At 49.0% G+C, this 14,004-nt stretch overlaps 1 non-coding gene across 1 annotated transcript; it reads right to left on the reverse strand.

Moving 5' to 3' along the window:
• Window positions 1-13,642: 13,642 nt before the first annotated feature.
• Window positions 13,643-13,715, reverse strand: Trnat-ggu (transfer RNA threonine (anticodon GGU)). The gene has a single exon. It is a non-coding gene; the product is annotated as a tRNA-Thr (tRNA).
• Window positions 13,716-14,004: the final 289 nt, after the last annotated feature.

A 14,004-nucleotide genomic window follows, 5' to 3' on the forward strand; every position in this document is an offset into this window, starting at 1 on the left:
CCTGTTATTGGTCGCAGGGGCACAGAATTCGCGTCGCGGAATCATTACAGGCGCTTAGAAAGCGCGTAGTAGGCGGCAAAGGTCGTTTACGCAGAGACAACTAACGTAATAGACGTTACATTGACGAGCAGCATCAGATACTCTCTCCAAACGATGCAAAGTCCTACGATGCGAAAAACAAACAAAAAAAACAATACGCAGTGCATTCTGGCACCTGCAAGTGAAAGGATAAGCGTCGCATGTGGTAGGGTACACTCGGAGCTAAGGCGTAGGGCAATGTTGGGGCACAAAAAGTGTTGTGGCACACAACACACTTCCAAAAAAATTCACACGATGACTGGCAAGATCACAGAAATTCACACAATTGCGATCATAAAGCCCTACCTTATGGTCACTGCATTCTGCTAAAGAAGTAAGCACGAACATTATAATGATTCCTAATTTAGTGCACGGGTGGCTTTCTTCGATGTGAAGGACAAGTTACTCCTTACTTCTGGATCGTCAAAAACCGGAAATGAAGGCGAAACCTCTCCCAATGTGCTGCAAGACTGTTCTTGAGTGGGAGGTCATTACAGTAGGTGTTTCGCCGATGGCACATGATTATACGTATCTCTTCACGCCCGCATACACGTTCGGCCAATAAAAATTTTGCTAAATCAGGTGATTGTTTTTCCGAACACGTTGCTGTCCAGCTGCCGTAAGCTCGTGTGCCGTGAAAAGAACTGGTTCTCTAAGGGAGTGTGGGACCATCAGCTGCTGGTAATGTCTGCCGGATGAAAACTGACATTTTTAGCAGAGCACGCCCTTTTCTTAGAAAAACTTGTAACAGGTCCAGTTCGGCGAGGTGAATTTCAGACCTGCTTCTTGGAAGTATTTCTTGTGCATAGGATCTTCTTCTTGCTGTGTCTTTATTTTAGATGCGAAGCATCTCTAGCTCCGGAGGATGTCCCGCGTCCGTGCCCCGTCCGCAGCGCCTCTGATGATGATTGTGGCACGATACCCCTATTGACTGGCCAACCAAAAAATTCATCACAAGATAGCTTCACGTTCAACCATCGCCGTCATGTTCCCGTAGGTGAAGTGCTGATGAGGTAAGGAGAAGACAAAGCTGCGAATAGGAGTGCATGTACGTTGCACTCATCCGGTGCACCAACGTCAACAACCTTTACCTCACCAACGCTGACGGAAAGTACCGATTCTATAACCGAGATGACAACATTGACAAGAACATGATGGGCAAATTTCGGCGCCTCGAGAACCACCATCTGCACACCGTAACACAACAGTACTTGCGTGCCTTTGCCACCACTGTGGATCCGGACGCGGAATTCCCTCTGGCGCTAGTAGACACCAGATCCCTCAACATCTTCGATATGAACACAATGGAACCACACGGAACCCCCATGATGCTTCGCATCCTCATCAGGGTTCCCAATGAAAGATGGTGTAATTTTTTTAGTCCTAATTTCATTTATGGCAACGTGACTTCCCATATCTTACACCTGGTACATTACCTAATACCAGTTCATAAAGAGGGTCTGGCATACAGTTGGTGAAGAATCTTCTCGCGAAAAAGGGCGTTCGTACTGTAATATTTGCTTCTTCAAGAAAGTGAGTTGTCTTGTCCGAGAAAGGTACACTTGTTTCTTGCCCTGTGAGATATCCTTCAGGAACCAAACCTCTCCCTACAATAACAGTGTACCTGGCAGTGTCGCGCAGAACTGATATCGATTTTTCGGGAAGTTCTCCGACTACAATAAAGTGGTTTTCGTTGATTTCAGAGGAGTCTCAAGCTTACCGCTTGCACGGTCTATGCGGAAGCGTGCGCTTTAATAAGGAACCTGGGTTTACCGCGGACGATTCACGTCTAGTGAACACGCGATGGCTTGATGTAGGAGTTCCTTCGATTGGCAGTATTCCGCTGTATGGCCGGCCTGTCGTCCTACCAATCAATGATTTTCCAGGGCTGACATGCGGCAGTCAGCTGCACGGTGCCCAATTCTATCACAAATGCAGCCAAAATTTCTGGGCCGATACTCGGGAGTCAGCTGCACGGTGTCGAATCTTGTTACAAAGGGAGCACGTGGGAGCCTTTCTGGCAGGCCCCCTGTCATTGCTCAGTCCTGGCTCTTTTTTGCTGTCTTCCATAGCTCGACTCAAGCTCTCCAATGACGGAAATTCTAAGTAATGGTGGCATACACCTGCATCTAACTTGTTGTTTTAGCGTCACGTTTCTTAAGAATTACCTAAATATTTAAGTTGCGGAATTTCAAAAACTGTTCTACAATCATTTTGTAGCGCAGTCCATCAAAAGTCTTTGGTACCCCTTATGTTTCTAGCCACTAAAAGAAATAACCTGAACTGCGGCTCGTGAACTGCGTTACTGTTTCTTCGTCTTCAGTTCCGGCATTTCTGAAGTTCTCCTTATATTCTCGGGCAGTGAACATCAACCGGCAAAGTCGGGCTAACTTTATTTTCTTATAGATGAGGGAGTCGTCAGGAGTAATTCCACCGCTCACAGTTAGGGCTTCGCCAGTCAAGCACATGCTCAGGTCAAGCGCGCATTTATTTGATTGCTTGCCTTGAGAAAGCGCAACCCGTTCAAATCGCCGTAAATACACATCCAGATCGTCTCTGTGATCATCAAATGGAGCGATAAGCTTTTGCGGGTTTTTCGGCATCACGGATCCTCAAGCTGCTTGTAACGTGGACGCGGATTCTCCCCCTTGCGCAATATTCCTGGCCTCTTCCTGAACTCTCGGTTTTAGTAGAAGGTTAGCCGATTCGCGTTCATGTCTCGCCTTGGTTGCCTTGCCCTCAGCCACCCTTTCATCTCTCAAACGCCGCTGAACGAGAGAAATTAAAAATTAATTTAGGAAACGCATTCAAGGAATGAAATTAGAATGGGCGCTTAGGGCGAAACATAAACAGAAAAAAATGCCCAAACACGAGACGTAGAATCATTAGGCGTGGAAACCAAAATAAAATATAAAAAAAAATAAAAGAAAGAAAGCATGAAAGCATGTACAGAAATAAAACAAGAAGGGAAATAGGTGAAGGGAGGCAGTGGGCGGGAAGGCACTGGTAGCAGTGATCACACACGCTGGGATTTTTTTGTGGGAATCCCGGCATGACCTGGTGCTATCACAGGGAGAGGGCCAGATTCCGAGATGAATAAGTGCATGGCGAATCCAACATCTAAGCGGCTAAAACCAGTGGGTTCACCCCAAACGATAAGATTATAGGGACAGCTGTGAGACGGCCGATTGGTTAGAGCTGTTTTCTGTTTGTCTTTTTCGTATGGAGGAGTACCGTCGGCAGTGGAGGAAAAAATGTTCAGCTGTTTATAATTCGTTGCAAAATGTACAGAGTTATGCAGGGGCAGATGACAGTGGTACAAGTAATATTTTCAATTAGGATACCACACCGAAAGCTGGTGATGCTAACTTCACAAGCTCCTGACTGACAAATCCGACACTTCCTTAAGTGCCGAATTGAATGCCGGAGTCAGAGGGGCGCTGGCTACCACCCCCAAGCACAGGAAAAAATTTCATTGACATAAATAACCCAGAAAGGGGGGGGATCGCCCCGCCGGTAGCGTAGTGGTTATCGCACCAGACAGGAATTCTGAAGGTTGTGGGTTCGGACCCCACCTTGCGGGCATTTTTTTTCAACTTCATTTCTCTCTTTCCAATTTCTTTATCTGTTTCAATGACCTACCACAACCTCCCCTTTGCTTTCCGAGGTTTTCTTGGCTGCCAACCCTTATTTATGTGTTATATAGATATATACATATATATGTATATACGTAAATGTATATATGTATATATATATATAAATGTATATTTATACATATATATATATATATATATATATACACATGTATATATAGGTATATTTATATAAATTTATATATTTTTTAGTTATTTTTTTATTTATTCAATACTGCAGGCTCGACAGCCCAAGCAGGAGTGGACAAGAAACTACAAAATACAAGAATACTTCAGTCACAATTGCAAGGAACAATACAGCGTATAAAGATAAAAACAAAAAGAACACAAAAGAAAGAACAATGCATTTAACAAGGGTAAGGCATCATCTCAGCACAGTGGCATTTGGGCTAAAATAAGCTTCGAGGGATTCAACAGTAGAAAGTGCAGAAATGGGTAACGAATTCCATTCTTCAATAGTTCGGGGAAAAAATAAAAATTTGAAAATGTTAGTCCTAGGAAAAAATGGGGTTAGAGATTTGTCATGGGTGTGACGGGATCTGGTTGAGAGTGGATTCACATACAAACTACTATCTAATCCGAGCTTTTCATTAACCAGTTGGTGCATAAACTTCAAGCAAAGAAATTTGCGCCTTAGTTCAAGAGTTTGGATGTTTGCATGTATGTATGTATAAATGTATGTATGTATAGCGAGTCAGAAATGGGAAATCAGGGGCTCGGTGAATTAAGACAGAATAAGGCTTGGCAGTCAAGAAAACCTCGGAAAGCAAAGTGGGAATGCGGTATGTTACGGAAACAGGTGAATTTTTTCAGTCAGAAAGAAAGTTATGAAAAAATGCCCGCCGGGTGGGATCCGAACCCACGACCTCCAGAATACCGGCCTGGTGCGATGACCACGACGCTACCGGCAGGGCTCTTTCGCCACAACTGTCTCAGGTATTTATGTCAAGGTATTTTTTGTTTACTGCACTTGAGGGTGGTAGCCAGCGACACTTTATTTCTGTCTTTCCAAATCCTTATCTGTTTCAATGACCTACCTCATTCGCCTCTTTGCTTCCCCAGGTTTTCTTGATTGCCAACCATTATTTCGGTCTTATGTCAACAAGCCCGTAATTTCTTATTCTCATTCGCTATGTGCATAGCTAGGGCCTCTGTTTTGGCGGTCGTGTTGCCACAGGGATCCGAAAGAGTTCACCGCTGGTTTGCCACTCTCAACACATCGTAGACACTCGAGTCACGGCCCGGGGGTTAAAAAAAGTCTCCTTTTTACCAACAGTATTCCGAGTGGCGCTGGCTACGCCCCCAAGCGCAGGAAACAAAAAATACCCTAAAATAAATACCCCAGAAGGTGGCGGGGAAAATAGCCCAGCAATTAGCATAGTGGTCATCGCACCAGACCTTTGTTCTGAAGGTCGTAGGGTCGGATTCAATCCGGCGGGCATTTTTTGCTCCACTTTCTTTCGGTTTTTCCGAATTCTTTATCCGTTTCAATAATATACCACATTCTCCCCTTTGCTTACAGTGGCTTTCTCAATGCCAATCACTATTGCTGTCTTATTCCAACGAGACCCTTATTTCTTATTCTGATTCGCTGCGTGCATAGTGAAGGCCTTTGTTCTGGCAGTCTTGGTGCGGCAGGGAGCTTAGGCAAGTTCAACGGTGGTCGACCACTGTCGATATATCGTAGACACCCGATTCACGACACGGGAGTAAAGGGAAGATCCCCATCACTCCGAGTAGCCAGAGTGGCGCAGGCTACCATCCCCAAGCACAGGAAACAAAAAAATACCTTAACATTAATACCCCAGAAAGTGGTGGGAAAATAGCCTTGCCGTGAGCGTAGTGGTCATCGCATCATGCCGGTATTCTGGATTTCGTGGGTTCGGATAACACCCGGCCGTCATTTTTTCCTTCGCCTTTTTCGGTCTTTCCAAATTCTTCATCTGTTTCAATGACCTATCACATTCTCCCTTTGCTTTCCGAGGTTTTCTTGACTGCCAACCATTATCTTTATATATATATCCGTGTATATATATAAATATAAATATATATATATATATATATATATATGTATATTTACAAAATTTGTTTTTGACCGAGGTTAAAAAAGAACCGGTTTAATAATAAATGTTTCGGCCGTGACACCGGCCTTCGTTAAATAACACTGATGTCATTTCTCGTACAGTTTATACATGTTTCGAAACTACAATTCTCAGAAAAATAAGTAAAAGCAGCTACAGCAGTTTTAGTGGTTAGGGAAAGAAAAGGAAAGAGGCAAACTCTAAAAGCAGACCCTCGTCAAAAGCACAACATTGACGCTGTGGTTCCGAGCATTATCAATAAAGGTTTTCTGCACAATGTCCGTGCTTATACAAAAGCAAGGCGATATTTTCAAGGTTGGCTATAAGAACATCACGAACACAAGCAAGGACCCTAAACAGCGATATTGCGAATAATTGTAGATGAATGCTTAACCCCTGCGTCACTGCGGCTGTCGTCATTAGAGGGGCAGAATATAAGGATTCCTCGGTGGCCATCCACTTTGGGCACTGCACCGCTTCGACGTAGGCATGCTCGCCTATGCTCTTGTTTCGGGCCTTTCTGCTCTGGACCTCCGGCCGTTGGCTGTAAGGATCGGAATCTGTCACTACCGATAACCAATTTCGGCCTTGGAACCCATCTCAGCCCCTAACCAACATTGGATGCAACTGTTTCTTATGTCTGGCAACGAGGATGCATCACAGCTGCTGTGGTCACCGGAGGCGCAGTATATAATGATCACTCAGCTGGCATTAACTCAGCTGGCAATAATAAACCGGTCGGCCCACAGCTATGTCTTTTCGTGGTGGTCGCCATGCCTGGTAGGGAGAATGGGGACTCAGAGCCGTAGGAATGGCCGCCACATAGTTGGTCGCAGGTTGAGCCAGGATCGGGGTCAGCGGGATTTATGGTGGCCGAGCAACCTCTGAGTAGGATGTAACCGTCAGAGGAGTCGGAGGGTCAGGAGGAGTGAGGCCTGGCATAGCGGCAAGCTCCACTTTCACGATTTCCTTTAGGCCAGTTGCAGAAGGCTGAACACAGGCACTAGGAGTACAAGGAGAACGGTAATCACGGAGCTCTTGAAGGATGATAGCCCGTATCAGCGCCCGCAGGTTGTCATCTCTGGGGCACAGCGGCGTGATGACCTCTTGCTGCAGACGGATAGACTACAGTTCGTGAAGCCTTTGGCAGGTCGTGGTAACATCAGCGACAGTCGGCGGGTTTTGAAGAGCGAGAGCCGTGAACGCAAATTGATTCATGTCCTTCATGATGTGACGAACGGGGTCTCCCTCCAACATGTCGCTGCTAACGCGGCGGCGCAACGCAAGATTATCCTGAAAATACGAGGTGTAAGTCTCATGAGCCGGCTGGACACGGCTTTGTAGCTTCTTTGCGGCTTCAGAGCGAGCAGCGGAAGAGCCGAAAATCTGGCGCAGTCGCGTGGTGAAGTCCGACGAGTCACTGACACGGCGCTCATTGTTCAAAAACCATGTCTTGGCTGCTTTGTCCAGGGACCACGAGACGTTTTGAAGGTTCGCGTGGTCGTCCCACCTGTTAAAAGCGCTGATGCGTGCGAAGGTATCAAGCCACACCTCGACGTCCTTACCCGGAAGGCCAGTGAACATCGGCGGATCCCGTTGGTGGCTTGTTACGAAGTAAGGTGGGAAGGCGGCTGAACCCGCACCGCCGATTTGGTTGCCGGCTCCGGTAGAAGGTTTCTCTGTCATAGGCATGGTGTCTTGCGGTAAGCGGCGACCCGAACGGAGCTCCAGGGGTGACTCAGAGATGGACGGCAAGGGATCAAACCGCACGCTCCACCACTTGAGAGGCAATGACAGGAGACTTGGCGGACGACGTTTATTCGGCGAGCGGTACCCTGTCTAGAACATGATCAATGATGATGGCGATGATGGCCCCTCCCAGAAAGTAGACGAGCGATGAGATGATCATGGACGCACACAATGCAGCGACGACGACGAAATACGAGGAAGGTACTGGCAAGTCATATTACTGAGCTATGGCCTCCTGTTGATGGGACATTTAGGATTGGCGCTCACAATATATATATATTGTAAGAGGCCTTCAAGGAGACGTCGCTCACTGACAGAGCGGAGGAGACAGACGCCGTTTATCTGGCGAACGCGCAGCCAAGCAGCACAAGCCTCAGGGATGGTAATGATCATGTACAGGTGACGAAGATGAAGCATTACTGAAAAGGATGACAGGTGATGATGAATACACATAAGATTGAAATCAGCGAAATATTGTGCCGCGGAGAACTACAGTGCTTACACTAATTGCCCCCCCTCGAGGAAGGCGGCCACCCGGCCGCTGGCATTTAGGAAGCGCGAGAGTGGAACTTTTTGAGACGGGAGACATGCACAATTTCGGTTCCCCGACAGCGACGGTCCGTGCTGGGAGACACAGGGGTGACCCTATAGTTGACTGGCGACGTCTGCTCCAGAACGGTATAAGGGCCGATGAATCGCAGAAGAAACTTTTCGCATAGCCCAGGCACACGAACGGGAGTCCAGAGTAGAACCTGGTCCCCTGGGCGGAACTGGATGCACCGGTGAGAGGCCTCGTACTGGAGCTTGCGGTCCTGCTGGCAGGCTTGCGCGTTTTCACGGGCAATACGGCGGCAGTGGTGAAGGCGAGAGATGAATTCGTCAGACCCGGGGACAGATCCCGTCGCAGGTGCCGAGAACAGACACGTGTCTATGACGAAGGAGGGATCACGGCCATAAACAAGGAAAAACGGAGCGTACCCAGTTGTTCGTTGGCGTGCCGTATTATACGCAAACGTTACGAATGGAAGGATGATGTCCCAGTTAGTATGGCTTGGTCCGATATACATAGAGATCATATCCGAAAGTGTACGATGGAAGCGTTCCGTGAGGCCGTTTGTTTGGGGGTGGTATGAGGACGTCGTTTTGTGGATGGTATTCGATGCACGAAGCAGGTCTGCAATGACGCTTGAAAGAAATGTTTTTCCACGGTCACTTAGTAGAACCCGGGGGGCGCCATGGCGTAAGATCACGTTATGCAAGATAAATTCGGCGACTTCTTGGGAGCAGCCAGAGCGAACAGGGGCCGTCTCTGCATAACGCGTCAAATGGTCAACCGCTGTCACGATCCAACGGTAGCCGGATGAGGTGGATGGTGAAGGGCCGTATAGATCAATACCCACCACGTCAAAAGGTTCCGCCGGACAAGGAATGGGTTGTAGAAGTCCAGCAGACGCAGTTGTAGGGCGTTTGCGATGCTGACACAATGCACAGGAGCCGACATACTTAGCGACGCACCTTGACATGCCAGGCCAGAAGAAGCGAGCTCGGATCCTATCAAACGTTTTTTGAAAGCCGAGGTGGCCAGCGGCTGGGTCATCGTGAAAGGCTTCTAAAATCTTTGGTTGCAAAGCCCGAGGAGCTACAGGCACCCATTTTTCTCCAGCAGGGTGATGGTTGACGCGGCAGAGCACACCGTTGCGGAGCGTGTACTTTGCAAGCTGGCGTCGTGAACGGCTGTTAGGAGGCTGCGTCACCCCCGACAGTCGGTCAGTTATGGTTCGGCAGTGCGGGTCCGCCTGCTGAAAAGACACCAGCTCGGAGCACCCAACGGATGGCGCAGGGTCGATGGGAGCCAAGGATGTAGCTTGTGCCGCGGAGGAAACATCGCCAGCGGTGTTTGATGTCGACCCGAGGGGACATCGTGACAAGGCATCCGCATCAAGGTGTTTCTTGCCTGATTTGTACTGTACAGTGTAGTCGTACTCCTGTAATCGCAAAATCCACCGTCCGAGCCGGTCGGAAAGATTCTTCAGCGTCGATAACCAGCACAAAGCGTGATGATCGGTCACTACGGTGAAGTGGCGGCCGTATAAGTAGGGACGGAATTTTTGTACCGACCAGACGACAGCCAGGCATTCTTGTTCAGTAATGGTGTAGTTCTTCTCTGCGGAACTGAGAGTGCGACTGGCATAGGCCACAACACGCTCTCTAGATTGGTTATCGCGCTGGAGAATAACAGCACCAATTCCGTACCCGCTTGCATCCGTATGTAATAAGGTTGGTTTGGTGTCGTCGAAATGCGTCAAGACGGGGTCCGAGGTAAGCGCGTCTTTTAAGGCTTGAAATGATTTTTCGCAGTCCTCAGACCATACGAAAGGGGTGCCAGAACGAAGAAGCTGGTTTAGTGGAGACGCGAGGTTGGCGAAGTTGCGCACGAAATGCCGAAAGTAGGAAGCCAGGCCAAGAAAGCTGCGGAGCGTCTTCTGTTGCTGCGGGCGTGGAAAGCTCATGACTGCGCTAATCTTCTGAGGGTCGGGCCGGACACCTTCTTTGCTCACGACATGGCCAAGGACCTTGATGGCCTTGCTGGCAAAAGGACATTTTTTTGTGTTGAGCTGTAGGCCGGCGCTAGCGAGACAGGTCAGCACTTCATCTAGCCGCTGCAGGTGCTGAGAGAAGGTGGACGAGAAGACAACGATGTCGTCCAGATAGCACAAGCAGGTCTTCCACTTTAGGCCACGTAGAACAGTGTCCATGAGTCGCTCAAAGATGGCGGGCGCATTACACAACCCGAACGGCATAACGTTAAACTCGTATAAGCCGTCGGGAGTACAGAACGCTGTTTTCTCCTTATCGGCCTCGTACATTGGTATCTGCCAATACCCTGAACGTAAATCCAGGCTTGAAAAATATTCAGCTCCTTGCAAACAATCCAAAGCATCGTCAATCCTTGGCATCGGGTAGACATCTTTCCTGGTAATTTTGTTGAGAGCTCGATAATCCCCGCAAAAGCGAACTGACCCACCCTTCTTTTTAACTAATATAACAGGAGAAGACCAGGCACTCGCGGAGGGACGAATTATGTCCCGCTTAAGCATATCTGAGACATTCTCTTCAATTATTTTTCGTTTTGACACGGACACGCGATACGGGCGGCGGCGTATGATGTTTGGACTGTCTGTCTGTATGCGGTGTGCTGCGACAGTGTTCTGGCCTAACGTGTTGGAAAAGGAGTCGAAAGACAAACGGTGCTTGTCCAGTAAGGTCAATAAGGACTGTGCCTCTGCTTGCGTGACGTCGGGGCTAATGGTGGCGGTCAGCGCTGAAGTAGAAGTGTCCGAAAAAACGGAACGCGGAAGAGCCGACAACAAGCCGATAGGAACAACATCAATGGTCTCTCCCTGATGAGTCGAGGCCACTGTGGTGCCTTCATGCAGCAGGATCAGTTCGGGGCTAGCGTTGGTCACGGGAAGGGTTGCCAATCCATTGCAGAAGCGTATTAGGCACGTAGCTATCACGACTCCTTTAGAGAGTAGGCTGGCACAAGGGACGACTAAAATGTCCCCCTCACTGATGTCGGCCGATCGAACTGTGAGGAGAGTATCCAGTCCTGGAGAAAGAACACAATCTGCAGCCACTATGAGGTTCACTTGAGGCATACTGCAAACACTCGAAACTTGCTCATTGGAGAGTTCAATGGTTGGGCTATCACAAGAGATGACGGCTGAGGCTGAAGAGAGAAAGTCCCACCCGAAAATTAGCGAATGAGCACACAACGCCAGCACAGCACACGGGATATGATGTCGAAGGCCGTCGATAAGTACGCGTACCGTGCACTGTCCAGAGGGCTGAATCAAAACATTATTTGCGCCACACAAGGTCGGGCCAGAGTAGGGCGTTTGCACTTTACGAAGTCGAGCACACAAGTCTGCATGTATAACTGAAATACTGGCGCCAGTGTACACAATAGCATCAACACAAATACCTTCGACGATTACAGATAAAATGTTCGATGGCCGCTGCGGAGGAATTGTACTTTTACCAGGTATAGCAGTTTTCCCTCCAAAAACTGCAGAGGTTAGTTTTCCTGTCGGAGGCCAGCAGCATGAGACGCGGGGCGAAAGGGCGATACCGAGCGGTTCCGAAAGGGAGATGGTGAACGGCGCCGCGATGGTCGGGAACTTCCAGGAACGTCCTGTGTGTCCGGGGTCGACGGAAAAGGCCGCAGCGGGGAATGATATGCCCGTTGACGAAAGCCATATGGAGGTCGGTAGGTGCTGCGGTCCGGTATAAGGCCTGCACGTTCGTCTTGCTGACGCCGTCGACAAAATCGGGCAATATGACCCCTGATACCACAGTAGAAGCAAGTGGGTCGGGGGGGGTCGCCAAGGAGCATAGTACTGGCTGTACGGCTCAGGGAGTCTCGGAGAAAGGGAAGACAAATGACTCTGAGCAGGCGCAGGATGCGGGAAGACTGGCTGTAGCGGGCTCATCTCGGCGTACTGAGCCACGTGCTGTGGAGCGGCGTGTTCGGTAGCGGGCCCGCTTTCCATGAGACGCAGTTCTTCTTTAACCAGGTCACGCAAAGTCACGCCAGAGGAGAACTGGCGATCACCAGAGAGTCCAGAGGTCTTCTGCGCCTGAAGTTCTTCCCTAATGATACTACGTATCAAAGAGCGCAGCTCCGTGTCGGGTGGAAGGCAGGCTGGTGGGGTATCCTGCTGGATGCGAGCGGACTGCAGCGCATCCAAGCGCTGGCAAATCGTAACTACGTCGCGTACGGTGGTGAGATTCTGAGCGACGAGAGCATTAAAGGCAAATGTGCTAATGCCTTTCAGAAGGTGCCGGACTTTGTCGTTCTCCGACATGTCCTCGTTCGCCTGGCGACAAAGCGCAAGCACATCCTCAATGTAAGACGTGTTTGTCTCACCTACATGTTGAACGCGCTAGGAGAGCTTCTTCGTGGCGCTTTCCGATCGGCTCGCCGATGTGCCAAAAATCTTGCGAATCTCCTCCGTAAACGCATTCCAATCTCCTAGGCGATGTTCGTTGTTATAAAACCGCGTCCTAGCCACTTTGTCAAGGCAGAACGGGACATTATAGAGCTTCATAGAGTCATTCCACCGATTAAACGCACTCACTCTGTTGTAATCGTCGAGCCAATCGTCGACGTCTTCACCGCGAAGGCCAGCGAAGGATCTGGGGTCCCGTTGGCGGCTGGTAACGGTCCACGCAGGAGGCGCAGAAGCCGTTGCAGGGGCGGTGCGAGTCGGGACGTCCTGTTCCATTGGCCCGGTTGGCATTTGAAGGCGTCTTCCTGAACGTAGCTCCAGGGGTGCGCTAGGAGAGCCAGAGGGCGGGATCGAGGTGCACCTCCACCACGTGTAAGAGGCCTTCAAGGAGACGTCGCTCACTGACAGAGCGGAGGAGACAGACGCCGTTTATTTGGCGAACGCGCAGCCAAGCAGCACAAGCCTCAGGGACGATAATGATTATGTACAGGTGACGAAGATGAAGCATTACTGAAAAAGATGACAGGTGATGATGATTACACATAAGATTGAAATCAGCGAAATACTGTGCCGCGGAGAACTACAGTGCTTACAATATATATATATATATATATATATATTATGGGGAGGTTTATTGGCAGGACGGCAGCAAGGCGTTGAAACGCCGAGAGGCTTAGCTGAGTCCGAAGAGGTTCGGCCGTGCGCGCTCAGCTCTCGAGACAACAGACTGGTGATGATGATCTTGAGTCCTGCCATGAGGATGATGCAGGTCGCATGAAGTAATACGCTCCGCTGGCTGTTCTTCCAACTTCACGGCTGTGTAGCTGCGCTGATAGCGTTACGTCGATGGTGGCAAGTCTTCCTCGTTACAATATATATATATATATATATATATATATATATATATATATATATATATATATATATAGGAAATGAGGGGCTCGTTGAAAATAACACAGAAATAAGGGTTGGCAGTCGAGAAAACCTCGGAAAGCAAAGGGGAGGATGTGGTAGATCATTGAAACAGATTAAGAATTTGGAAAGAAAGAAAGAAAGTGAAGAAAAAATGTCCGCCAGGTGGGATCCGAACCCACGACCTCCAGAATACCGGTCTGGTGCGATAACCACTACGCTACCGGCGGGGCGATTTTCCCATTCACTTTCTGGGGTATTTATGTTAGGTATGTTTGTTTCCTGTGCTTGGGGGTGGTAGCCAGCGCCATTCGGACTCATCGGGGTGAAGGGGACCTTCTTTTTAACCCCCGGGTCGTGACTCGAGTGTCTACGACATGTCCAGAGTGGTCGACCAGCTTTGGACCATCTTAAGCTCCCTTTTGGCACCAAGACTGCCAGAACAGAGGCCCTCGCTATGCATGTAGCGAATCAGAATAGGAAATGAGGGGCTCGTTGAAAATAACACAGAAATAAGGG

The sequence above is a fragment of the Haemaphysalis longicornis genome, unplaced genomic scaffold, assembly GCF_048455015.1.
Source record: "Haemaphysalis longicornis isolate Haplotype H1 unplaced genomic scaffold, Haemaphysalis longicornis Haplotype H1 scaffold_15, whole genome shotgun sequence".
Taxonomy (NCBI): Eukaryota; Metazoa; Arthropoda; class Arachnida; order Ixodida; family Ixodidae; genus Haemaphysalis; species Haemaphysalis longicornis.